At 37.8% G+C, this 24349-nt stretch overlaps 1 protein-coding gene, 1 long non-coding RNA gene and 1 pseudogene across 3 annotated transcripts in view; 1 reads left to right on the top strand and 2 right to left on the bottom strand.

Moving 5' to 3' along the window:
• Window positions 1-24349, top strand: part of Tmprss11d (transmembrane serine protease 11D) — a 122720-nt gene that overhangs the window by 39507 nt on the left and 58864 nt on the right. The window lies entirely within an intron of this gene.
• Window positions 3194-10111, bottom strand: LOC101703595 (neuronal cell adhesion molecule pseudogene; annotated as a pseudogene).
• LOC147825186 (uncharacterized) overlaps window positions 10119-24349 on the bottom strand; it is a 98550-nt gene continuing 84319 nt past the window's right edge. Inside the window, exon 4 of the long non-coding RNA XR_015441391.1 lies at window positions 10119-16151. This is a non-coding gene — a long non-coding RNA (uncharacterized LOC147825186). The remainder of the gene's footprint in view (window positions 16152-24349) is intronic.

Here is a 24349-nt window from a genome sequence, read left to right as displayed (position 1 = left end):
CTATTAAGAACTAACAGTTCTGTTCTTAAGGTTTTACTTAAGAGGAATGAAAACACATGTTCACAATAGATTTATACATACAAGTTGACTATCCCTTATCTGAAATTCTTGGGACCAGAAGTGTTTCAGATTTTGGTTTGAAATCCACTTGATCTGCAAAGAGGATAGCTACTCCTGCTTTGTTTCAGGTTCCTGTCACATGGAGTATTGTTTTCCACCCTTTAACTTTCAGTCTATGAGTTTCTTTTTGAATTAAGTGTGTTTCTTGTATGCAGCATATTTTTGGATCTTGCTTCTTGACCCATTCTTCCAGTCTATTTCTTTACATTGGTGAATAGAGACCATTAACATTGATGGCTATAACTGACATGTATTGACTTATCATTGTCATGACATTTTCTTTTTGTTGAATTCTCCCCATTTGTATTTAACTTCTTGTCGTGCCCAACAGATTCATTCTACTGGGCTTCCTGGGGTTGTGATCCTCATTGACCTTTCCTAGAATATTGTATAAAAATTTTTGGAGTGCTGGTTTTGTACATATGAAATTTCTAGGGTGATCTTTGTCATGAAAGTATCTTATTTCTCCATCAATTTTGAAAGATAGTTTTGCAGGGTACATCAATCTGGGTTGGAGGTTGTTTTCCTTTAGGGCTTGAAATATGTTACTCCAAGCTCTTCTTGTCTTGAGGGTTTGTGTTGAGAAGTCTGCTGTGATTCTGATGGGCTTTCTTTGTATGTGATTTGTTTCTTTTTTCTAACTGATTGTAGAATTTTGTTCTTCTGTTGGGTTTCTGGAATCTTAATAATTATATGCCTATGTGTAGATTTTTTTGATCAAGTCTAATTGGAGTCCTATATGCCTCACCTATCTGTATATCAATTTCTTTTCCCCTGCTTGGGAAGTTTTCTGCCATCACTTCTGTGAACAGTTTTTTTATGTCATCTGCACTCTTTCTCATTTCTTCTTTGACTCCAAGTCAGTCTTATGTTATTCTTCTTTGCATCATCTAGCAGCTGCTGGATTGATTTCTCATGGTTCCTTACTATTTTAAAGCAATTTTTCTTTTCCTGGTCACTAATTGTAACCTTATTCTCTACATCTGAAATTCTGTCCTCACATTGGTTCATTCTGCTGTGTAAGCTTTCAATGGAGTTTTTAATCTCCTGGAAATCTGTTTGCATCTGTTTTATGGATTCCATTTGTTTCCTATGTTGAGATTCCATCATGTTCCTCTGTTCCTCTATTTTTTAATCTGTGTTTTCTCTAGATTTATTAATCATGTCATGCACTATGGGCACAATCTCTGCTGTTATCTGAGAAATTATTTCTGATTTCATTTTTTCCAGATCCTCTTTTTTTGCCAGTTCAGGAAGTCCAGGTTGTTGAGTATCAGATTGTTTCATCTTGTTTTCCTTTGGGGTTGCTGTAGGTGATCTGGAAGTCTGGTTTTGAAACTTGTTTATGTGTCTTCCCATTTTGATGAGGGAGGGGGTTGCTGGCTCCTGCGGGGCTCATCTCCTCTGTGCTGAGGGGGGTCATATGGCAGCCTGGAAGCCTCTACCTGAGTTCTGGGAGTGGCTCACCTCTGTGCTGAGGGGGGTTGTATGGCAGACCAGAAACCTCCTCCTAAGTGCTGGGAGCAGCTGACCTCCTCTATGCTGAGGGGGGTGGTATGGCAGACCAGAAGCCTCCTCCTAAGTGCTGGAAACAGCTGACCTCCACTGTGCTGAGGGGGGTGGTATGGCAGCCTGGAAGCCTCCTCCTGGGTGCTGGTAGTGGCTCGCCTCCTCTGTGATGGGGGAGGTGGTGGTACGGCAGCCCAGAAACCTTCTCCTGGGCACTGGGAATGGTTCCTTTTTTGGCCTTTTTAAATGTACAAAGCATACATTTTGAGTATACCAAAGATTGTTACTCAAGCAAAAACCATTGTAAAATTTTTTAAAATCTCTTCATATTTTTGATGCCAAAATTTGGTAATTTTTTCATTAATGGTATATTTGCCTTTTCTCTAAAATAACCTGATAAACTCATAAGCATGCAATATTGTAAAGAAACTCATTTCACCACCTAAAATTTGAATATACCTAAACATTTGTTAATTCATTCTCTGTCTCCTGAAAACAGTCTTAACATAAAGTAAAAATTTATGATTATCAGTAGAAAAACTTGCAGTTGAGAACTGGTAATGTCAAACTTATTAAAAATGTGCTTTTATTATTTCTCTTTTTAAATTTTAAAAAAATTTTATTACGTGTTTTCAGTATGCAATAATTTCATCACGAGATGTTCTATGTCTCAATTCTTTCTCACCCCTTTCCCACTCTTCCCTCCCCTCTTTCTCTATCTCTTGGTCCCCTTCCCTTTTCCAAAATGTCTATGACCCTACTTCCTATTATCTATTTTTTATTTTGCTCTTTACTTCTATTTTTGAGTTTCTCCTACAAGAGAAACCATGCAATATTTAAGTTTATATGTCTGATTTATTTCACTTGATATTAGGGCCTTGAAATAAATGCATTTTCCTACAAATGACTCAAGTTTATCTTTCATTATGGCACAGTAGCACTCTATTGTCTATAAATACCACTCTTCCTTTATTCATTCATCTGATGATGCACATATAGGCTGCTTCCAAGATTTAGCTATTATGAGTTGTGCTGCTATAAAAACAGGTATGCATACATCACTACGGTATGATGTCTTTAACTTTTGGGGGGAAATATTTAAAGGGGAATAGCTGGGTTAAGTAAAATTTCTATTTTTAGTCTTTGAAGACTCTCCATACTGGTTTCCATAAAGGTGTACAAGTGTCCCTTTTTCTCCACAGCCTCTCCAGCATTTGTTATTATTGGATTTCTTGATAATAGCCACTCTTTTTTTTGAAAAGTAAAAACTATACTTTTATTGTTCTCTCAAAACACTGACAAATTTAAAGTCATTTTTATCTTTGTGCTCTCTGATCCCAAGACAAACCCATTTTATTTTTTGTATTTCCAATAGATAGGTAGATCCACAAAATGTGAATATGGAGACTTTGAAGTACTTAGGGCCATCCTGACCTGATTAGTTCAAACTACGCTTTACCTGCATATGTCAAAGATGCCCCATCACCAAGCCTACTGTGCTCCATAGCAAAGCTCTGAGGATTGGAGCTAGAAACCTGCTGTCAATATGGAGAAAAGTCCACTCTTTCAGTTTCACAACAAAAATGGGGAAAAAACACAGAAAACTAAATGCTTTCCAATCCCACACACTGTATTAGTTAGCTTACTTCTTATACAATACAACATAAACACAGTTTGCTATTTATTTGTAGGTAATACCTATAAGCATATAGCATCATCTATACTTTGAGTATATTTACAAATTCAACAAAATATCTACATATAAAAGCTTTACTTAAAATTAAACATGTGCAAGTTATGAGAAACCAATTTATTGGCAAAGGAAACAGCATTCCTTCACCCATAGGCTGTTATAGACTTTCATATTTGGAGCTTAACCTTTTGGTAGATATTGTTTATAAATATGATAGGATCTATATATTTAAACTTCAGATGTAATCCCTTTTGACTGTTGGTCTTTTAAGCATTTGTCAGATTCTGTAATGTGTCCATTGCAATTTTTTTACACATTGCTTAATGCTGAAAAGAATTGCAAAAGCTCATGTAGGTCAAACCTTAGAGAATAAAATACTATGGTTGGCATGCTCTAGTATGCTTTTAGTTTAAAATAATTTGTTTGGTTTTCTATTAATTCTATCATGTTGCCATTCTTCTTACTGAATGTGACTTGTTTGAATAGAAAACATGAAAGGTCACAAAAATCATCATGTGCCCCAGTTTATGATAAATCTCTTCTTTTTATATTTATGGAGAAATGCTCCTTAAAATGATGTCTTGCCATTTTTATTTTCACATTTCTTTTTTTTTTCAGTATTGCAGTTTTCATTATCTCTGCTTTCTGAAAGTTACTCTTTGACAATGATAGTAATCTAGGATGGAGCTGACTATACCAGCTGCTAGAGAATGTGTTGTTATGGAATGCTTATTTTCTGAAAGCACTGCATGTGTCTTGCCCTGTGTTTTGTGGAATAATTTTTGAAATTTAATTTGGGTGATTTGCTTTCAATTCTTTCAGTATGGCACAAATGCCAAAATGCATTATTGCAATACACATTGTTTTTGCCTAACAAGAACTGAATATAGAGATAAAGTAAAAAGTAGAATACTGTGTTGCTGTAATACCTGGAAGATTAAGAAGCCTATGAAATAACAGGAGCAAAGAGCAGGTAACAAGGTCTCAGTAAGCATCAGCAATGCAAGTGTCATAATTAACTCATTTAGCAAGAATATACTGTACATACTGTTCCTAACAGTCTCACAAAAAGACTAACAACAGCTAGACATAGAGTCACCGATTTCACAACAATGTCCACAGATGTTGAAGTTCTAGAAAATACTACAGTAACACTCTTGACAATAAAAATGGAATTCATATTTAGGGGTTCAGCTGAGGATAGTATAAACAAAGTGTCAAACCATGTTTTGATAACATAAACAGATATGTCCTTTAAATGTGTAGCATTTTCCATGCATCCTATTGTATAATATTGATGATATTGCACTATTTTGATCAAGTTCAGAAAAAATGGAAAAAAATCCACATTAAATGAAAAAGTATATGCACTTTGCACTTGAGTTCACATCAACATATCATTCGATTGAGTTGTGTTCTTTTTGTTTTTTGGGGTTTTTTTTGTTTTTATGTTTTTTGTTTTTGGGGGGGGACCGAGTATCGAACTCGGGTCCTTGAGCTTGCGCAGTGAGTTGTATTCTTGATTGAACTGTGCTCATAATATTAGAATACAGCAGAAAGTATATTTCCAACCCATATGTTCATAGTATGAGAGGGCTGACAAACAAGTGCTTAAAATAAATATTCTAGAGAAATGGGACATTGGCAAAGACCTTAAAGGTTAAACAAAGGAATTCATGGTGTTGAAAGGAGACGATGCCTCTGAACTTTCATTTCCCTCAGCTGGTTCTTTCTCTTTCTTACCACTGTATTGTCAAATGAAAGAGCCATCCTCGTTGAACTGGCCATCCACCCCCTCACCATGGTCAACAGGATAACATCACTATCTCCTTTTTTCACAGTCCTGTCTGAAGGTGTTTGACTTCCTTTTTTCAAAGGCTTGTGGTCTTCTGTACTCTCCAAAAGTTCCATTGTCCTCCTTCATGGGCTGGATTTCAGGATCTGCATGGGCATCTTCCTTTTCTTTAACTGGATATTTGACACCCTTATTCCTTCTAATGATGCAAATGATCAGCAAGATTAAGATAAGGAGAATGACAACACACATGAGACCTATGAACCAGCCCTGAGTCAAAATGTCCACCTGCTGGTTTGCCATTGCTTCATCCACAATTGTTATTTCTTCCTCTGTAATCTGACTTCCAGATCCTGAGGATGTTTGGGCATAGAAATAAAATTTATACTGAGTGCTGAAATTTAAATTTTTTAAAGTCCAGTGTGTCTTGTTGGCAGGAATTTTTAAATCTATCAGACAGCCTAATTCATGTGTGCTGTTAATTGGCTGATATTTTAGGGTGTACTCAGTAAAAATGCCATTTGGGTGGCTCGGTGAATCCCATTCCAAAGTAAGAGAGTCTAGTGTGGGATTCACAATCTTCAAAGGTGAGGGAGCACTAGAGACTCCTTCGGGAGTGCAGAAGGCTCTGTCTGGGCTGGCTGGGCCCTTCCCTTTCCCACTGACCACATGCACATTCAGGGAGTAGTGGCTGAAGGGCTCCAGGCTGGGCAGCATGCCATGGGTCTTGCTACCCTAGAAGTTGAGGATCTTCTTCTCAGTGTGCCATCTGTTTCATTGGGATGGACTCTGTGCCTTCCAGTAGTAAATCCAGTAGCCTTGCAGGTGCCCTCAGATACTTTTCAGGGGCACTGGGTCCCATTGTACCTCAGCCAAGGTACTGTTCACCACATTCACACACACGTTCCCGGGAGCCACCTCTAGGAGGTCTTATTCAGAATGTTCCATGACTACCGCTGGCTCTGGAGCAAACCCCACATTGTTCAAGGCCTGAAATTTTATCAGGTATGGGACAAAGGTTGGTGTGCCAGAGACAATATATTTGGATACATTTGCCACAACCACAGATGTCCATTCATCATCACCATCTTTCTGGTGCCAGCTCACTTTGTACTGGAGGCATGGCCCACTTGATTCAAAGCCATTCAAGGGCTTCCACATAGTCACCAAATTATCAGGCTCAGATCCCAATCCTTCCACAGCCATGGGATTTTTATCTGGTTCTGGGGCCTTGGTCAGGTACTGTTCGGAGGCCACGCTGGGCAGGCTCTTCCCAATGCTGTTCTCCGCCATCACCCAGAAGGAGTAGTTCACAGATGGAGACAGCTTCACCTGGGCTGTGGTCTGCGTTCCAGAAACTTCAGCCTGGTGGCACCACAGCCCTGACTCATCCATTGCATTTTCACACTCAATGATGAATTTTGTAATAGGGCTGTTGTTGTCATCACCTGGGGTCCATGAGAGCTGAACACTCTTATCCAGTTGATTAGTCAATTCTAAATCAAAGGGAGGATTGGGAACATCATAAATGGGAGCTGGAGTTGGAGTAGGAGCAACAACACTGAGCTTGGCACTGGCAGAAACATCATCCAGAGTGGTGTTGGCCACATACATATAGGTTCCCCCATCATCATCTCTTACTTCAATTACCACCAAGTAGTCCTTGTCCACAGTGAACCTTTCATCACTGGGCAGCTCGCCATTGTCCTTCAGCCATGTGACAGTGGCGATTAAGGTGTGATCATGTTTCACTTTGCATTCAAAGGTTACTGCCCTCTCTCTCTGCACAACTGTGTGTTCCGGCTGTTTAAGGATCCTTGTTGGATCTTTGATTTCCAAGTGAACTTCATTCTTTGCTATCCCTAATTTATACCTGGCAACACATGTGTAGGTTCTTGTACTGTCCTTTTGGGCCACAGGGATTTCTAAAGTTCCATTTTCATGTAAAACATAAATGTATTCATGAAGAGCACTTCCTTTAGCTCCTTTAAACCACTCAATGGTAGGCAGAGGAGACCCAAAGAAAGCACAATCTAGGAAAGCAGGCCTGTTTGCAATAACCTGATACAGTGTGTTTTCAGATGTGAGGATTAGTGGGGGTGCAGCAAGCACATTGACAAATGCATTTGCCAGTAAATATCCATACTCATTAGAGTCATTGCATTGATAAACTGCACTGGATCTTTCCTGAACATTTGAAAAAATTATGGTATCACCATTTATTCTTCTGCTGGAGTCATCAGAAGCAATTTCTATTGGAACTCCATTTGTTAACCAGCTAATTCTGGGTTTGGGGGTTGCCATTAGCTCTGCAGTTCAGGGTTCCATATTCTCCTGGAGACAGCACAAGATTTCGAGGTGCCATGATCCAATATGGAGCCACTTTAACTGTGACAGAAATAGTATGATGAATGGCTCCTAATGCATTTTTGGCTATACACTGGTAATCTCCAGAGTCTGCTTCTGAAACTTGAATGATCTGCAAGGTTTTCTTGAAGTTCTGATAAAATGCCTGGTTGGTAGGTAGTGTTCCATCTTCTTTTATCCAGTAAATAATTGGGATAGGTAGGCCTTCTGCAATGCACTCTAATGAAAGCACATTTCCTCTTAATTCCTCTTTGTGACTTGCATTGCCCTCTGGAGTTAAAAATGTTGGTGTCCTCTCTCTATTTGATTTAGCACCATAAAACTCAGTGTCACTCAAATTAGCAGCTATAGTGTCATTCAATTCATCCACTGAAATCACCTTCAGAGAAGTAGCTTGCTTCTGCTGTATGGTTTGAGTGTGATTTAATCTGGCATAACATATATAGTCTTCACGGATATCTTCTGGGAGGGCATTGGAAAAATAAAGGTCTCCATTCAGACCTTGGGAAACCCTCTCACTTTGTGGCAGTCTTTGAAAAGAATTATCCATCCAAAATATTATAGCTGGTGCTAATCCAACTGGAGGTCTACAGGGAAGTATTAATAGCTGACCATTTTGAAGTGTTATTGGTTCAAGTTTTTCTTTGGTCCACAATGGCCATCTGGATGGGCAGATAACAATGTTATTAGAAATTGTGGCTCCACATTCCTTCCTTGCTGTACACTGATAGATGCCTTCATAGGTCTCTGCTTTCCCTTCACTCATAATGTTGATTATCAGTGTTCCTGAGCCTGGCTTCATGGTGACAAAGGGTCTTTATCTATATCAAAATGAGCCCCATTGTATGTCCAGGAAAAGCTGGGAGGAGGTTTCCCTTTGGCCTCACACTGGATTACAATGTTCTCCAGAGGGTCAATGATGTAATCTTTGGAGACTGTTGAGTGATGGTTGGAGGTTGTACCAAGTCTTCAATAAGTTTTGAATCAAGAGGTACTTCTAGTGCACTAATCATCTGGAACAGGAAAAGAATCAGGGGCACTCTGCCTACAGATAAGCGCTTCTTTTTTGGGATTATTTTAAGCTGCATTAGCTTCGCTCCTGTTGAGACCCACAAGTTGAATTTTCTTTTCTTCTTCCACAACGATTTGTGTGCAATATTTAAATAATTTTTCATGCAAGGAACTTTGAAGGTCTTATCTGAAGAAGTTGTCCTTCCTTTTAATTCTTTGAATGAAAGGTCGTCTTAGCATTGCTCTCTGCCTGGTGCTTCAGGACAATCCTCCTGCTATCTAAGGCAGAGAAGAAGGAGCCAGGATCCGCTGTCGGCAGCTGCCATGCTTGAGGGTCCACTGGGCCCAGGGTCTCCCAAATGTTTCCCTGGTTTCTGAGGCAGTCCTTGGGCTGACAGCAGCTTTGGTCAAAGTCTTCAGTAGACAAGGGTAAACTATTAAAAGATTCGTTCTCGCCCAGGCCCGCTGCTTCCCCAGACAGCGACCCTCTGGACCCAGAAGCACAGCCATCCTTTGCGTGTGTGAGGACACTGTCACCTCCAGAGGCCTCAGTCAGGCCATTGCTGTGCTGCACCCCGCTCCCGTACATCTGAGGCTTGGAGCGCAGCACGTGCCGCCTGCAACACCGTTCGCAGTGCTGTTTTAATTTGCATTTCTCTAATGGCCAGCAATGTTGACCATTTTTTCATGTATGTATTGAACTTTTGTACTCTACTTCCGAAAAGTTTCTATTTCAGTTGCCCATTTTTTTGATGGGGTCTTTTATTTTGGAAGTTCTATATTTTTGTGTGTTTTTTATATATTCTAGATATTAGTTTTTTGAGGAATTCCTGGCAACAACAAATTTTTCCACTGCATGATTGTCTCTTGCCTCAGTTGTTGCCTTTGGTGTGCAGAAGATTTTTAATTTGACATAACCCCGTTTCTTGATTCTTTATGTTATTTCTTATGCAACTGGGGTTCTGTTCAGAAAGTCCTTGCCTACCTATGTCTTCGAGTATTTTACTTTTTTTAATCTTCCAGTAGGTAAAGTGTTTCTGCTTTAATATTCAGATCTTTGATGCATTTTTATTTTACTTTACTACCTAGTGAGAGATATGGGTCGATTCATCTTCATGTATACAACCTATTTTACCAGCACCATTTGCTAAAGAGGCTATCTTTTCTCCAGAATATGTTTCTGCCTGGGAATTTTCCTGCATGTGCTATTCTATTTCATTGGTGCACATGTCTGTTTTTGTGCCAGTATAAGGCTTATTTATGAACACTGTACCTTTGTAATGTAACCTAAAGTCTAGGATTGTGTTGCCTTCTCTTCTCTTGTTTACCATGCTTACTTTTTCTATGTCTCTTTTGGTCCCATATGCATTTTATTATTTTTGAATTAATTTCATTGGCACATTTTAGGTATAAAATATAATGACAATCATCACTGGGCATTTGCACCTTTACATAAGCTCTCCTGGTTCTTATTTTTTCCCCTTTCCTTGCCCTACCTTCCACCCCTCTGTCCCTCCCCATTTACAAAGACTTTGCTTCCATTTTTCCATTTTCTCATATTAATTCCATTCCCTTCTTTCCTTTCCCCTACCCCTCCCACTTCCAGTTCCCCTTTGCCCCTTTTCTTCCTATTTCACATTATCTATTATACCTTCTAGTCCTTATTTACACTTTTAATTTCTCACACTACAGAAACTATTCAATATTTACACATGTGTGTCCTATTTATTTCACTTGAGTATCACCTCAGTGTGCATCCATACAGCTATAAATTCTACTTTCTCATTTTTTTTCTGGCTAAAAACACATTTTCTTCATCCAGTCTCCAGTTGATGAGCAATTAGGCTGCTTCCAAGTTTTAGCTATTGCAAATTATGCTGCTATGAACATGGGTGCACATATACCAGTATGATATGATTCTTTTACTTCTTTGGGGAAGATACCCAGCAGGAAATTAGCTGGGTCAAATAGGACTTCCACTCCTAGTTCTTTGAGGTATCTCCATGCTGATTTCCACAGCAGTTGCACCAGTCAATATTCCCACCAGCAGTGGAGCAGTGCTCCTCTTTCCACACAACCCCACCAGCATTTCTTATTGGTTGATTTCATATTAGCAGCCATTCTTTCTGGGGGGAGGTGGAATTTCAGTGTTGTTTGCATTTGCATCTCACAAATGACCAGTGATGTTGAACATTTTTTCATGTTTATTTGCTATTTCTACTTCTTTGAGAAATGTCTGTTTGTTTCAGATGTCTATTTTTGGATTGGGTCTTTAAATTTGGGACATCTGATTTTTTTAAGTTCTTTATAGATTCTAGATAGTAGACCTTTGTCTGAGGAACACCAAGTGAAAAGTATTTCCCACATTGTGGGTTGTCTCTTCACACTGTTGGTGGTTTCTCTTGCTGTGCAGAATCTTTTTTTTTTCTTAAATTCTTTTATTGGTACATTTTAGGTGTACAAGACATTTATATTTCTCATTGGGAACTTGTACCATTAGATGATGCATCTTGGTTCTTATTTTGCCCCATTCCTAGCCCTCCCTTCCCTATTTACAAAGACTTTATTTCCATTTTTTCCATTTCTCATTATTTTTTCTTTCCCTTCTTTCCTTTTCCCTGCCCCTGTCACTACCCCTACCCCTTTGGGCCTTTTCTTCCTATTTTGCATTATCGATTATTCATTCTAATCATTGGTACATTTTAAGTATACAATATAATGACCTTTATCATTGGAAATTTGCACCTTTACATAGTCTCTCTTGGTTCTTATTTTTCACCCTTTCCCAGCCCTCCCTTCAACCCCTCCATTCCTCCCTATTTATAAAGATTTTGTTCCTACTATTCCATTTTCTCATATTAATTCCATTCCCTTCTTTCCTTTCCCCTACCCCTCCCACTTCCTTCCCCTTTACCCCTTTTTTTTCCTATTTCACATTACCTATTAATCCCCAACCTGCAACTATACTACAAAGCTACTGTGATAAAAACAGCATGGTACTGGCAAAGAAACAGACTTGAGGACCAGTGGAACAGATTAGAAGATGCAGAAACAACTCCAGACACACTCAGCCATCTCATCTTTGACAAAGGAGCCAAACACCCTCACTGGAGGAAAGATAGCCTCTTTAATAAATGGTGCTGGAAAAATTGGGTTTCAACTTGCCAAAGATTAAAACTAGACCTATATCTCTCACCATGCACTAAACTAAAATCAAAATGGATTAAAGATCTAAATATTAAAATAGAAACACTGAACCAGTTGGAACAGAGGTTAAGTAGAACTCTTGAAGACATCAGTGTAGGAAAAGATTTTATGAACAAAATTTCGGTTACTCATGAATTCACACAAACAATCAACAAGTGGGATCTCCTCTTATTAAAAAGCTTCTGCACAGCAAGAGAAAACACCAGCAGTGTGAAGAGCCAACCCACAATGTTAGAAAAAATCTTCACCTGCTTTTCCTCAGACAAATGTCTGCTATCTCAAATCTATAAAGAACTTAAAAAGATCAGACCTCCCAAATTTAAAGACCCAATCCAAAAATGGGTATCTGAAATGAACAGATATTTCTCAGACAAAGAAGTAGAAATAGCAAATAAATACATGAAAAAATGTTCAACATCACTGGTCATTTGAGAGATCCAAATGAAAACAATGTTGAGATTCCACCTCACCCCAGAAAGAATGGCTGCTAATATGAAATCAACCAATAAGAAATGCTGGTGGTGCTGTGTGGAAAGAGGAACACTGCCCCACTGCTGGTGGGAATATTGACTGGTGCAACCGCTGTGGAAATCTGTATGGAGATACCTCAAAGAAGCAGGACTGGAAGCCCCATTTGACCACACTATTCCACTGCTAGGGATCTTCCCCAAAGAATTAAAAGAATCATACCACAGTGATACATGTGCACCCATGTTCAGAGCAGCACAGTTTGTGATAGCTAAAACTTGGAAACAGCCCAAATGCCCATCAACTGGAGACTGGATACTGAAAATGTGTTTTTTTTATAAAATGGAGTACTACTCAGCCATAAAAAATGAGAAATTAGAGACATTTATAGCTCAGTGGATGCACATTGAGGCAATAGTCTTAAGTGAAATAAATAGGACACACATGTGTAAATACTGAATAGTTTCTCTGGTGTGAGAAACTGACAGTGTAAATAAGGCAGAAGCTTTTTTAATAACAAGAGATCCCATTTGTTGATTGTGCTAGTTCATGGGAAACTGAGGTTTTGTTCATAGAATCTTTTCCTACACCAATGTCTTCAATAGTTCCACCTCACCTCTTTTCCAACTGGCTCAGCAATTCCTGTTTTAATATTTAGATCTTTAATCCATTTCAATTTTAGTTTATTCCATGGTGAGAGATATAGGTCTACTTTTATATCTTTGTCAAGTTGAAACCCAGTTTTTCCAGCACCATTTGTCAAAGAGGATATCTTTCCTCCAGCGAGGGTGTTTGGCACCTTTGTCAAAACTGAGATGCCTGAGGGTGTCTGGTGCTGTTTCTGCGTCTTGTAATCTGTTCCACTGGTCCTCAGTCTGTTTCTTTACCAGTACCTTGCAATTTTTATCACAGTAGCTTTGTAGTATAGTTTCAAGTTGGGGGTTGTGATATCCCATCCCACGTCTCTGTTACCTACAATTGCTTTTGCTATTCTAGGGCCCTTCTTGTTAGCCAAAGAATTTTGGATTGATTTCTCAAGGTCTGTGAAATATGCTCCTAGAATTTCTATTGGGATTGGATTGAATCTATATAGCAGTTTTTGAAGTATGACCATTTTCACTATGTTGATCCTTCCTGCCGAGGAACAAGAAGGGATGTCTCCATTTTCTGACATTGTCTTCAATCTCTCTTTTCAGAGTGCCATAGTTCTCAGAGAAGAGGTCTTTGATTTCTTTTGTTAGGTTGATTCCTAGGAATTTCAATTTTTTGGATGCTATTGTGAAAGGAATTGTTTGCCCTATTTCTGTCTCAGTGAGTCTGTTGTTCATGTAGAGGAAAGCTATTGATTTTTGTGTGTTGACCTTGTATCCAACTATTTTGCTGAATTTGGTTATTAAGGCTAGAAGACTTTGGGTGGAGTTCGTGGGGTCTTCTATATAGAGTATTATGTCATCTGCAAATAATGACAGTTTGACTTCATTTCCTATCTTGATTCCTTTTATTTCTTTCTCTTGTCTAATTACCATGGCTAATGTTTCCAAAACTATACTGAACAGAATTGGCGATAGTGGACATCCTTGTCTTGTTTCTGATTTTAGTGTGAAGGATTTCAGTGTTTGACCATTTAGCATGGTATTGGCTGTTGGTTTTTCATAGATGGCTTTTATCAGACTGAGGTAGAGACCGTCTATTCCAATTTTTTGTAGGGTTTTTATCATAAATGCATGTTGGATTTTGTCAAATGCTTTCTCTACATCTATTGAGATGATCATATGGGTTTTGTCCTTGACTCTATTGATGTAGTGTATTACATTGATTGATTTGCGTATATTGAACCATCCCTGCATCCCTGGGATGAATCCCACTTGATCAGGTTGGATGATCTTCTTGATGGTCTTCTGCATTCTATTTGCCAGTATCTTATTAAGGACTTTTGCATCTATATTCATTAGTGAGATTGGCCTGTAGTTTTCCTTTTTCAGTTGGGTCTTTCTCTGCTTTTCTGATCAAGGTGATGCTTGCTTCCAGGAATAAATTTGAGAGTATTGCTTCCCTTTCCATTTCATTAAAGAGTTTAAACAGTAGTGGCAGTAGTTCTTCTGCAAATGTCTTGTAGAATTCAGCAGTAAAGCCATCCAGACCCGGGCTTTTCTTAGTTGGCAAGTTTTTAATTACATTTTCAATTTCATTAATTGATATTGTGTTGTTTAGAATTTTTCGATCTTCTTTCTTCAACTTTGGTTATTCATACTTATCTAGGAATTTGTCCATTTCTTCTGTATTTTCCATCTTATTGGCATATAGGTTCCCAAAGTAGGTATTGATGATCCTCTGGATTCCTGCTGAGTCCATTGTAATTTCATCCTTTTCATTCCTAATTCCATGGATTTGGGTGTTTTCTTTCCTTTTTCTGATAAGGCTGGCTAAGAGTTTGTCAATTTTGTGTATTCTTTGGAAGAACCAACTCTTGGCTTCATTGATTTTTTGTATCATTCTCTTAGTCTCCATTGAATTGATTTCTGCTCTGATCTTTACAATTTCCTCCCTTGTATGAGCTTTGGGTTTATCCTAGTCTTCTTTTTCTAGAAGCTTGAAGTTCAGCATCAGGTTGTTTAACTGGACTCATTCTATTTTCCTAATATAAGTATTCATTGCTTTGAATTTCCCTCATAAAACTGCTTTCATTATGTACCATTGATTTGGACATGTTGTGTTGTCATTTTCATTTAATTGAAGGAAATGTCAGATTTCTTCTATAATTTCCTCTGTGACTCATTGGTTATTCAAAAGTGCGTTGTTCAATTTCCATGTGTTTATGAAATTCTTGTGGTTTCTTTTGCTCTTGATCTCCAATTTCATCACCCTATGGTCAGATAATATACAGGACATAACTTTAATTCCTTTACACATACTTAAACATGTTCTCTGAGCAAGTATATGGTCTATTTTGTAGAATGACCCTTGTATAGCTGAAAAGAATGTGTATTCTGATTTTGTGGAGTGGAACACACTGTAAACATTTGTTAAGTTCATTTGTTCAAGAGTTTGTTTGAGTTCTAGTATTTTGTTGCTTATTTATTGTCTAGTTGATCTATCTATTTGTGAAAGTGGGGTAATGAGTTCCCCAACTAACATTGTATTAGTGCTTATTTGATTTTTCATGTCCATTTGTATTTGTTTAATAAAGTTGGGTGCATCATTGTTTGGTGCATATATATTTATGATTGTCAACTCTTCCTCTTGGATTGTTCCCTTTACAAGGATATAGTGTCCTTCTTTGTCTCTCTTTTGGTACTGAGGATTCAAAGTTGGGATCTTGCACTTGTGAGGCAGGCAGCAGAACCATTGAGCTACATCCCCAGCCCCTTCTTTGTCTCTCTTAATCAGTGTTGGTTGAAATCCAGTTGAACTGCAAAGAGGATAGCTACTCCTGCATTTTTTCGAGTTCCTGTCACATGGAGTATTGTTTTCCACCCTTTAACTTTCGGTCTATGAGTTTTTGAATTAAATGTGTTTCTTTTTTGCAGCATATTGTTGGATCTTGCTTCTTGACCCATTCTGCCAGTCTATTTCTTTTGATTGGTGAATTGAAACCATTAATGTTGATGGTTATGATTGACACATGTTGACTTGTCATTGTCATGACTTTTTCTTTTTGTTGTATTCTCCCCCTTTGCCTTTAATTTCTTGTCGTGCCTGATGGATTCATTCTGCTTGGCTTCCTAAGGTTGTCATCCTCATTGTCTCTTCCTAGGATGTTGTCTCAAATTTTTTGAAGTGCTGGTTTGGTATTCATGAAGTTCCTAAGGTGATCTTTGTCATGTTATCTTATTTCTCTATTGATTTTGAAAGAGAGTTTTGCAGGGTACATCAGTCTGGGTTGAAAGCTGTTTTCCTTTAGGCCTTGAAACACATCACTCCAAGCTCTTCTTGCCTTGAGGGTTTTTGTTGAGAAGTCTGCTGTGATTCTGATGGGCTTTCCTGTAGGGAACAGGGAAAGGGAACATTACTAGAATGTCTGCAGTAAGTCCTACTCTCCTGCAAGCCACAGCAGCACAAGGCAAATTAACTTATATAGGAAAGGTAGAAAAATGAGACTTTCAGAAGAACCTGAGCTTTGAGTCTGATCAGTGCTGCTCTGGGTGGCAAAGATGAAAGCGCCCAGTTTACCACACCTTTTATTCAGCACATCAGGAGAAACATGTAACAAATGACTTGCAGAGAGTTCAGCACATCCAGATAAACAAGGTGTAACAAATGACTTGCAGAGAGTTCAGTACATTGGAATAAACAAAGTTTAACAATCCAAGAACAATGAGGAACTGAGTAGATGAAGATTTTGTTCCTCCCAGGATGTCTTCAGCTGGTGTAATCTTGTCCTGGAGCATCACAGCACCACCGGATCATTGAGGTCTCAGTTGTGACCAGGGTCCAAAATGGAATTCTGTCTCAAAATCCCATAGCTGGCCTGTAGGCAGAAGAATTAGGCCTAATCAAATGATGTGTCCCTATAATTATATAGCATTTCTCCCGACACTTTCCTTTGTATGTGATTTGTTTCTTTTCTCTAACTGCTTGTAGAATTTTGTTCTTCTGTTGGGTTTCTAGAATCCTAAAAATTTTATGCCTATGTGTAGATTTTTTTTTTAATCAAGGCTAGTTGGGGTCCTATATGCCTCACCTATCTGTATATCAATTTCTTTTCCCCTGCTTGGGAAGTTTTCTGCCATCACTTCTGTGAACAGTTTTTTATGTCATCTGCACTCTTTCCTGTTTCTTCATTGACTCCAATCAGTCTTATGTTATTCTCCTTTGCATTGTCTAGCGTCTAGCTGCTGCAGGATTGATTTCTCATGGTCCCTTACAATGTTGAAGCAATTTTTCTTTTCCTGGTCACTAATTGCAATCTTATCTTCTATATCTGAAATTCTGAACTCACATTGGCTCATTTTGCTGTGTAAACTTTCAATGGAGTTTTTGATCTCCTTGAAATCTGTTTGCATCTGTTTTATGGATTACATTTGTTTCCCATGTCAGGATTCTGTCATGTTCCTCAGCTTCTCTATTTTTTTATCTGTGTCCTCTCTAGATTCATTAATCTTGTCTTGCACTATGGGCAAAATCTCTGGTGTTATCTGAGAAATTATTTCTTATTTCATTTTTTCCAGATCCTCTTTTGTTGCCAATTCAGGGAGTCCAGGTGGTTGAGTATCAGATTGTTCCATCTCATTTCCCTTTGGGGTTGGTTTAGTTGATCTGGAAGTCTGGTTTTGAGACTTGTTTATGTGTCTTCTCATTTCATGGTGGGGGCAGGAATGTGTGCTGCTGGTGCCTGTGGGGCTCACTTCCTCAGCACTGGGGCTGCTCTCCTCCTAGGTGCTGGGGGCAGAGGTATGGCAGCCCTGGAGGCTCCTCCTCAGTGCTGGGTGCAGCTCTGGTCCTCAGCACTTGGGGTGGTGATAAGGTGGCCCAGAAATCACACCTCTTTTGTATTATTTTCTCTGGCTTTGTGTGGAATACTGTTGGTATTTTGAGTGTGATTGCATTTAATCTGTATATCAATTTTGTAAGTATGATCATTTTGACAAGATTTGTTCTGCCATCCAGGAACAGGTATAATTTTTTTCTTTCTGGGTGTTTTCTTAAGTATCCTTTTTCAGAATACTATAGTTTTTGTTAATGTGAGTCTTTGACTTCCTTGATTAGATTAATTTCTCAGTATTATATTTTCTTCACGCTATTTTGGATAGTATTTCTTTCCTAGTTTCTTTCTTGATGAGTTTGTTATTGGTGTACAGAAACACTGTGTGTGTGTGTGTGTGTGTGTGTGTGTGTGTGTGTGTTTAGTTTGTATCCTGCTACAAAATGAATTTGGTCATTAATTCTAGGAGTCTCTTGTGTGGAATTTTTTGAGGTCTTCTACCAAAAGGTTTCATCTGCAAATAATAGTTTGAATTCTTTCTGTTCTACACATATAACTTTTATTTATTTTGCTTTCCTGATTGCTCTGGCTAGTACTTCACGTACTGCGTTGAACAGGACTGCTAATAATGGACATCCTTGTCTTATTTTTGGTTTTAGAGGGAAAACTTTTAGTTTTTCCCCCATTTAATATTGTGTTGTCTTTGGTTTGTCATAAAATGCTTTTATCAGATTGAGACAAGATCCTTTTATACCTATTTTCTTCAGGGGGTTTTTAAAATCTTGAATAGATACTGGATATTGTTAAAGGCTTTTCTGCATCTATTGAGACTATTATACAATTTTTGTCCTTCTGTTAGTGTACTGTATTTTATTTATTTATTTATTCATTTATTTGTGTTTGTTGAACAATTCTTACATCCCTGGGGTTAAACCTACTTGGCCATAATCTTGTGGATGATTTGTTATACTCTGTTTTCCAGTGTCATGTTGAGGATTTCTGCACCTATGTGAACTACAGGACTGGCCTGTATATCTGAATTTTAGTTGTGTCCTTGTCTTATTTTGGAATATGGGTAATGCTAGCTTCAAGAATGACTTTGGGAGTACCACCTCACTTTCAATTTCATTAAAGTCTTTGAGGAGTATTGTAATTGGAACTTTCCTGAAGTTTTATAGAACTTAACAGTGAATTCATCAGGTTCTGCATTTTTCTTTGTTGGCAAATTTTTTTAAATTATTGCTTCAATTTTATTGCCTGTTATTGAATATTTAGGATTTTTATATCTTCTCAGTTCAGTTTTTGTAATTCATATCTATCTAGGAATCAATCCACTGCTTCTGGATTCCCCAACTCTCAGAGGACAGGTTTTCAAAGTAGTTACTAATAATCTTCTTCATTTCAGTGGTGTCCACAGTGATTTTTTTCCTCTCTCATTTCTAATTGCACTGATTTGAGTTTTTTCATTTTTTATTGATAAGATTGGGTAAGGGTTTGTGTGTTCCATTGATTCTTTTGAAGAACCAACTCTTTGATTCATTGATTCTGTATATTGTTCTTAGTCTAAATTTCATTAATTTGTGTTCTAATCTTATAATGTCTTTCTATGCATTAGCTTTTATTGATCTTGCTTTTCTAGGACCTGAGGTGCATTATTAGAGTATTATTTTAGGCTTGCTCTGTCCTTTTAATTTTGGCATTCAAAACTATTAACTTCCCTATTAAGACTGCTCTCACACCATCCCATAGGTTCTGATATGTTGTATAGGATATATCATTTGAATCTTGGAGTAGTCTAATTTCTACCTTGATTTCTTCTGTGACCCATTGATTATTCATGAGTATATTATTTTATTTCCATGGGTTTGCATAAATTTGGTAGCTTCTTTTGTGATTGATTTCTAGTTTCATTGCACTATGATCTGATATTATGCTTGGGAAAATTTTAATTCTTTTGTATTTACATAAGCACACTTTGTAGGTTAATATGTGGTCTTTTTTGCAGAAAGTCACATGTGCTACTGAGAAGAAGGTGCATGCTGTTGTCATTTGTGGAACACTCTATAGATTTCCATTAAATCCATTTGTATTAAAGGTGTAGTTCAACTCTGATATTTCTTTGTTAGTATTTTATGAAGCTTGTCTGTCTACTTGTCCCAGTGGGTTACTAGAGACCCCCGCACTATATTGTGTTGAAGTTTACCTAAGCTTTAATGTTTAGTAGTGGTTGTTTTATAAAGTTGGGTACATTGGGGTTTGGTGCATATATATTTATAACCATTGAATTGTTCCTTTAACCCACATGTAGTGATCATTTTTTTTATCTTCTCATCAGTTTTGGGTTGAAACTCACTTTGTGTGAAAATAGGATAGCTACTCTTGCTTGTTTGGGGGCTCTTCTTGCTTAGACTATTTTTTTTTTCTCCTTTGCATTTTAGTCTTTGAGTTTCTTTTTGAATTAGGTGTGTCTCTTATATACAACATACTGTTGAGTTATGTTTTTTGATCTGTCATTCTGTGTCTTTTTACTGAAGCACTGAGACCATTCACATTTAGAGTTATCACTGAAAGATATTGATTTATTCCTGTCATTTCATTATTTTTCCATTGATGTTTCTTTTTTCTCCCTTCTCCTTAACTGCTCACCCTGTGCAGTATATTCATTCCAGTATATATTTTAGCATTGTTTACTTCATTGTCTCTTTCTAATATATCTTTGAGAAATTTTTTTTTTTTTTTGGTACCAGGATTGAACTTGGGACCTTGTGCTTGCAAAGCAGGTGGTAGAACCACTGAGCTAAATCCCTAGCCCTCTTTCAGAAATTTTTGAAGTGCTGGTTTGCTGGTCATGAATTTTGTAAGATGCTCATTGGACCTAATTTGTCTATTGATTTTCAAATATCAGAATGGTTGGAAATTGTGTTCTTTTAGGTCTTGAAACATCACTCCAAGCTCTTCTGGTCTTCAAGATTTGTGTTGAGAAGTCTGCTGTGCTTCTTTTACTATTGACCTGTTGCCGTTTTCTAAAAGCTTTTAAGATTCTGTGTCTTTGTTGGACTTACCGGATTTTGACTACAATGTATTGTGTAGAGTTTCTTTTTGGATCATGGCTATTTGGGTTTCTATATGCCTCATTTATCTATATGTTAAATGCTTTCCCCATATTTGGAAACTTTCCTACTGTTACTTCTGTGAACAGGTTTTTGTGCCAATCATTCTGTCCTCTGATTTTTCACTAATTTCTGTCGATCTTAGGTTAGACTTCTTTTTTCATCTAGCAGCTGTTGGATTCATTTTTCATACTATCTAGTTGTTTTTAAGGTATCTCTGAGAACATAGTCACCTACATCAGCCCAATCTTCTAGTTGTGATACTGTCCTCAAATTGGTCACTTCTGTTAACCATACTTTCAGTAGAATTTTTTATCTCCTGGATATCTAATTGATACCTTTAAATGAGCTTTAATTCTTTGCTAAACAGATAATTCATGTTTTCTGTCATTTCGTTTAGCTCATAGAGCTCTTTATTAATGTCTTCTATAAACTCACTGATTGTTTTATTAAGTCCATTATCTGTTCAGTTGTTTTTTATTTGAGTGATCCAAGCACCTTATTGATCTGTTTTTCATTCTTTGTCTCCTCTTTTTATAATTTCATATGAGTCAGCTTTCTAGCTTTTGATTTCCTTCCCATCTGATTTCTGCCCCAGGAATCAGCTTTGTGGGAGTTGGAAGTATTTGCAAGCATTTTGTTGCCTAGCCTTCTTGTGTTTTTTTCTTTTCTTTTCTTTTCTTTCTTCTTTCTTTTTTTTGTGCTAATGTTTTGTGCTGATGTTTTCAGGTACATTATAGTGGAAAGTCTTTGCTGCTAGTATGGAGATCTCTTTAATTAGTGACTGCTTTTGGGGATGCACTCTGGGCATGTCTATCTATCAGCCTTTATCTCTGTGCTAAGATAGACTCACCTTCATTAATTTTGGAGGGAAGAGCGAATTATAATTTTCACAGAACACAGTTCCCCAGAATGGTCCACAGTATTTTTTTTTTTTTTTTTTTTTTTTTGGTGCTAGAGATCAAACTTGGTACCTTGTTTTTGCACAGCAGGTGCCAGAAGCACTGAGCTAAATCCCTGGCCCAGGGCCACTGTATTCTTGATGACAAAAAGAAACACCAGATATTGGCATACAGAAAAAGCCAATTAATAGCAACAATGATGCCATCCTGACAAAAGCAACAATAATAGAATCAAAAACAAACTGGGTATTAAAATACCATAAGAACTAATAAATGCTACCACTGTACCACCACCAAAAAAGAAATCTACAATAATAGTGAGTTAGGATATAGTAACATAAAAAGAATAAACAAGAAAAAAGAAAATCAGAGAGCATAATAGAGAACAAAACAAAATATTTTTTAAAATTCACCCCCAAAGACAATGAGGAAAAAAATAAGTCAAGCCGAGGGCCTGGATCCCATGGCAATGTCCCATACAAGTCCAGCCAAAGGCCTAGAGCCCACATGTTCCATGCAAGTCTGCACCAGGAGGCTGAGAAATCTGAGATGGAAGACTGAAAAATCTGTGCCAGAAAGTCCAAAGGCCAGTGCTAGAGGCTAGAGAATCTGAGTTGGTAGGCTGAAAGGGTGATCCTGGAATTGGCACCAAGAACCAGGAGATGATGCCCAAAGTAAAGCAGAGCTCCCAGCCAAGGTGTCTGTGCCAAAGGCCAGAAGACAATGCTCAAGGTGAAGGAGAGAACCAGAGCTCCTCCCAAGAGAACAGCCTTCTTCAGCAGAGGCAAAGCTTAACCAAAGAGATTGAGTTGATAAACATATTCAGCCAAAGCTTCTCCAAAGGAAATCAGCCTAAAATCCTCTTCCCTGTTCTTTTATACTGTTCCCCAGAATCCCACTAACTCAATTCAGCTTGGTGTTCCCACTCAAGTTGACTATGAATTAACCAACGACCACACCAACGACCAAGCCCAGACATATCCTTCCTCATATTTGTAGATAGAGAAATAATCAGGCTACTGAGTTTTGTGTTTGATGTTGGCAGCTTGCTGCATGTTCAAGCAGACAGTTGGACTTAATATCAGAATTTTTAGTCCCAGCCCCTTCTGAAAGCCACACATGACTCAGCTGGCTTCTCTCCAGAGGCTGGGGTCCCCATGTTCCTGCCCTGAGCTTAAACTTTGCAGGAGGGGTCTATGTCTGGTCTGTGCCCTCTCTGCAACTGTCTCTTGTGGCCATCTCCCACCTCTTCACTGTGCTAATGTGACTCCAGAAATACTAAATTATCAGTCTTAAACTATTAAGCCCTTCCTAAAATAGCTCCTGATTAAACCCTCTCACACATGGCTGCCATGTGGAAAGAACAATTTTGAAAGTAAAACCCCACATTATTTTTTTCAGTTTACAACAGCTGCAGGCTTTTCTTGGAGATAGCATTGCTGGACCAGTTCGTTGTTTCTCCTTGGAGCTGCCATCCCTCTCCAGGCTCATTTTCTGTCAGTATAGATAAGTACCTTTCTCTGGAAGCTGGGGTCAGCTTCGCAGGCTATTCATTCTTTTATTGACATTGCACTCAGTTTCTCCAGATTCTCTGTAATTTCTAGTTTTCCTGTCAGTTCTCTCCCAATCCCAGCAATCTACTTCTTTTATTCTCTTCACTGAGTTATTTTCCAAGTGTCTCAATTCCAGATCACAGAAAGGCTATATGTTGGTGCCATATTTACTCCACCACTTTTAATCTTAAAAGGTTTTTATATCACTAATAGAATTAGAAAATATAAACAAGAAAAAAATAACATAAAGAATTGATAAACATACACAAGATTCCTTAAAATCTCGATGAATTTTCTCTCAGATGCCTTAATATGTAAAACATGTCAAATTTACTAGCAAATATCATACATTCTATTCCTTTTCACTGAAAAACACACTTTCAGGTTATTTTTGTTTTAGATGCAATTATTTTAAATCATTCAAATCCTATGGCAGCTATGTATAAAGTATAAAAAATCCACATAATTTATAGTATGTCATTAAGGAAAATGGTACAATTCTTTAACTATGCAAAGGTTGAAACACTTCCTATAATGCAATGAATTTACCAGTTTTGAATAAAAAAATAATGAGGAATCATCATTCATGATCAAATGTAAAGATTTTAGCTAAATTTTCCTTTTGACTACATTTTGCTATCAGGCCACCTGAAGTAAACTGTCCTTAAAATGAATTACAGAGGTAGGAGAGAAAGACATCAAGTTTCAAATTGAATTAATGAATTTTACCACTGTGTTGTCACACTCAAACACAAAGGGGAGATTCACTGAAGATTTCTGGGAGCAACAGCAATTCAGCTTCTATAAAATTTGGAATCCAAACACTGGGAAATAAAAACTTGGGGAATAAAAACAAAAGAGAAATAGAACATTGGGAACTAGGAAGGATCCAACAGGAAAATTAAAACCTACAGAGAAATTGAAGAGGCAAAACACATACAGAAAAATAAAAGGAAAATCTGTACTTTCTCTCCTACCTTATGGATCAAGGGAAAGGGAGACCAAATCTACAGAGACAAAGTGAAAGCTAGGAACTCCAGAGAGCTTCAGGGAGAAATGTGGCAGTGGAAGACACAGGCAGGTGCTGTGAGTTGCAGGAAGGGCACAGATGGCAAACCCACATGAGGCAATAGCTGGTGAATGGCTCCAGTTCAAGTGCCTGTCATATCCCTGGAGAGAGTTCATGGTTGGA

The sequence above is a fragment of the Heterocephalus glaber genome, unplaced genomic scaffold (genome assembly GCF_053883595.1).
Source record: "Heterocephalus glaber isolate CG9 unplaced genomic scaffold, H.glaber_assembly_v1.0 deba00001509, whole genome shotgun sequence".
In the NCBI taxonomy this organism is placed as follows: Eukaryota; Metazoa; Chordata; class Mammalia; order Rodentia; family Bathyergidae; genus Heterocephalus; species Heterocephalus glaber.
This window is presented reverse-complemented; position numbering and strand designations above follow the sequence as displayed.